General features: G+C 41.9%; 1 pseudogene across 1 annotated transcript; it reads left to right on the top strand.

Annotated features, from left to right (window-relative positions):
- The first annotated feature begins 1,777 nt into the window (after nucleotides 1-1,777).
- On the top strand, nucleotides 1,778-3,387 carry St13-ps2 (ST13, Hsp70 interacting protein, pseudogene 2; annotated as a pseudogene). The gene has a single exon (XR_015622370.1). The product of XR_015622370.1 is annotated as an ST13, Hsp70 interacting protein, pseudogene 2 (transcript).
- The last annotated feature ends 394 nt before the right edge of the window (nucleotides 3,388-3,781 follow it).

Genomic DNA, 3,781 nt, shown 5'->3' with positions numbered 1-3,781 from the left:
TTTATGCCTATATACATGGGATACCAAGAGTTTCTTACATAACAACTTAAAATTCTAAAATAAACAAATAAATAGATAGCTAGATAAATAAATAGGAAAGAAAAATATTGAAATCAATGTTCATTTGCATTACCAAATCCTACTCTGTAATTACTTTATTTATAAGTATATTTTAGTAGTTTGTTTTTATCTTACTAAAGATTTACCTAGATTATTAATTATGTAAATGTGTGTGAGTGTGTGTGTGTAAAAAACTCCATGAACAAAAACAAGTTGAGGAGGAGAGGGTTTATCTGGCCTGTGCTTCCAGGCTGCTCTGTTCATCATAGAAAGAAGTCAGGTCAGCGACTCAGAGCAGGCACCTGGAGTAGCTGCTGCAGAGGCCGTGGAGGGATGCTGCTTACTGACTTGCTTTGCTTGGCTTGCTCAGCCTGTTTTCTTATAGAACCCAGGACCACCAGTCAAAGGACTGGACCCTTCCTCATCAATCACTAATAAAGAATATGCCTTCAGCTGGTTTATTTGGAGGCACTGTGTAAGTTAAAGATCTCTCCTTTCATGTAAGTCTGGATTGTATGTCAAGATGACATGAAGACTTGCCAGCACAGTGTGTATGCACACATGCCATGGTGCATGTGTCAGAGTGTAGTCTCTGAGGTTGAACCTTGCCTTTGAAGTATTGATTCTGTGTCTGAGATGGGAGGGGAGTCTCTTATTGTTTACTGCTTTTTTTTTACTGCATTAATGAATATATATATATATATATATATATATAATCTTTATTAACTTGGGCATTTCTTATTTACATTTCGATTGTCATTTGTTTACTGCTTTATATACCAGGCTTACTGGTCTACTAAGTTCTGAGGATTCTCTTGACTCTGCCTCCCATCTTGTCACAGGAACATAGGTATTTCAGATGTACCCCACTATGTCCAGATTTGTGTGTGTTCTTGGGAACCCAAATCATCAGGTCTTCACATTTCAATGGCAAGTGATATATCAGCTGAACCATCTCCATAGCCTTTGAATGGAAATTTTTTTTATTGGTTATTTTATTTATTTACATTTCAAATGTTATCCCATTTCCTGGTTTCCCCTCTAGAAACCCTCTATCCCGTCCTTCCTCCTTCTGCTTCTATGGGGGTGCTCCCCTACCCACTCACCCACTCTCTCTTGCCTCCTCGCCCTAGCATTCCCCTACACTGGGGCATCCAGCCTTCCCAGGACCAAAGGCCTCTCCTTCCATTGATGTCTGACAAGGCCGTCCTCTGCTACATATGTGACTGGAGTCATTGGGTCTCTCCATGTGTATTCTTTGGTTGTTGGTTTAGTCCCTGGGAGCTCTGGGGGGGTCCTGGTTGGTTGATATTCTTGTTCTTCCTATGGGTTGCAAACACCTTCAGCTCCTTCAGTCAGAAATATTTATAGTAATGTAATATACTCTTATATGCTACAATATATTTTGGTCACGTATCTGTTATTATATTCTTAAATAACTTGGATAACAGAATTTAACTTTCGTTTCATCTTAGTATTAAAACTCAAATTTAATGTGTGCTTGTTTGCTTTTGATGGCACATTGTAGGCTTATTAATTCAAACATATTACTATCTAACATTTGTTCAACCATTTATGGTTTATGGCAGCTTACTGCATTCTGTATTCTTATTTTATGAAGTAACTATGTCTCTGACACACTTCCTATCTGACCACTACAATGACCCCTTGTCTCCTCATACATGAAGCTAAAGTCTTGTTTAAAATGTAAAGCCTAGAGCCGCCCCCTTCTACTTGGTCACGTTGAGCCGCTCCCGGGCTTGGCATCGGGCCTCCGCAGCCGCCCACCGCCAGAAGCTTCCAGCCTCACCACTATGGATCCCCGCAAAGTGAGGGAGCTTCGGGCCTTCGTGAAGATGTGTAGGCAGGACCCGAGCGTCCTGCACACCGAGGAAATGCGTTTCCTGAGGGAGTGGGTGGAGAGCATGGGGGGTAAAGTACCACCTGCTACTCATAAAGCGAAGTCAGAAGAAAACACTAAGGAAGAAAAAAGAGACAAGACGACAGAGGACAACATAAAGACAGAGGAGCCATCGAGTGAGGAGAGCGATCTAGAAATTGACAATGAAGGTGTAATTGAAGCAGACACTGATGCTCCTCAGGAAATGGGAGATGAAAATTCAGAGATAACTGAGGCGATGATGGATGAAGCAAATGAAAAGAAGGGGGCTGCCATCGACGCTCTAAATGATGGTGAGCTCCAGAAAGCCATTGACTTGTTCACAGACGCCATCAAGCTAAACCCTCGCTTGGCCATTCTGTATGCCAAGAGAGCCAGTGTTTTCGTCAAATTACAGAAGCCAAATGCTGCCATCCGAGACTGTGACAGAGCTATTGAAATAAACCCTGATTCAGCTCAGCCATACAAATGGAGAGGGAAAGCGCACAGACTCCTGGGTCACTGGGAAGAAGCAGCTCGCGATCTTGCCCTGGCCTGTAAATTGGACTATGATGAGGACGCCAGTGCAATGCTGAGAGAAGTCCAGCCTCGGGCTCAAAAAATTGCTGAACATCGGAGAAAGTATGAGCGAAAACGTGAAGAGCGAGAGATAAAAGAACGAATAGAAAGGGTGAAGAAGGCTCGAGAAGAGCATGAAAAAGCCCAAAGGAAGAAGCCAGAAGACAATCTGGATCTCAGTTTGGCTCTTTTCCAGGTGGTTTTCCTGGGGGAATGCCTGGTAATTTTCCTGGAGGAATGCCTGGAATGGGAGGGGCCATGCCAGGAATGGCAGGAATGCCTGGACTCAATGAAATCCTCAGTGACCCAGAGGTTCTTGCAGCCATGCAGGATCCAGAAGTTATGGTGGCTTTCCAGGATGTGGCCCAGAACCCATCAAATATGTCAAAATATCAGAAGAACCCAAAGGTTATGAATCTCATCAGTAAATTGTCAGCCAAGTTTGGAGGTCACTCATAATGTCAAAGCCCTTGCTGAATGAAGAACAGCTTAGCTCACTTACTGGATGTTGCAATAATACAAACCAGTGTACCTCTGACCTCACCAGAGAGCTGGGGCGCTTCGAAGATAATCCCTACCCTCTGCATCATATGCGGCTGAGGCATATTACAGTGGTTTGCCATTAGAGTGTTCATTCAGATAATGTTTTCCTATTAGGAATTACAAACTTAAAACATTTTTCAACCTTAAACATATTTTTTAAAAATTTAGGGGATGTCAATTCCTACATTTTTTGTTACTAATCTTTTTGGGTTTTTCCTTTTGAATTACTGGGCAAGGAAGGTGAATGTGGATGATTTACTGCTTTCATGAATGAAATAAAGATTTGTTAGTGGGAAGCAAATAAAACACATTTAAGTTGAAAAAAATGTAAAGCCTATATTTAAAATCAGTCTCCAAGTGTTTTAGTTTTTGTTCATAGTCACATAAGGGCATGTGAACACAATTGAACCAATTATGAAATCATGTGTCACTCTATTGGTGATGAAAAACAGGCGAGACAATATTGTCATCAACTTCTCTAAGTACAGACATTCCATCAGCCTTAGGTAAAGAGTAAGTATTTCTAGGCATCCAGACTTGCTTAATAGCTGTCAGGTGTGCACTGAAAATTTGGTACTCCCTCAGGGGTTTGGTAACAATCCATCAAGGTTAAAGCCGGTGTGCCTTTCAAGACACATAGATCATCTGGCATCATCCTCAGCTTGGTGTCATGTCAAATGGGCAGTCTCTGGATTAAGGGATTGCACAAAGCTATGCTTG

This window comes from Rattus norvegicus, chromosome 6, assembly GCF_021556685.1.
Source record: "Rattus norvegicus strain SHRSP/BbbUtx chromosome 6, alternate assembly SHRSP_T2T, whole genome shotgun sequence".
In the NCBI taxonomy this organism is placed as follows: Eukaryota; Metazoa; Chordata; class Mammalia; order Rodentia; family Muridae; genus Rattus; species Rattus norvegicus.
Note: the sequence above shows the minus strand (reverse complement) of the source record. Positions and strands in the feature narration are given on the sequence as shown.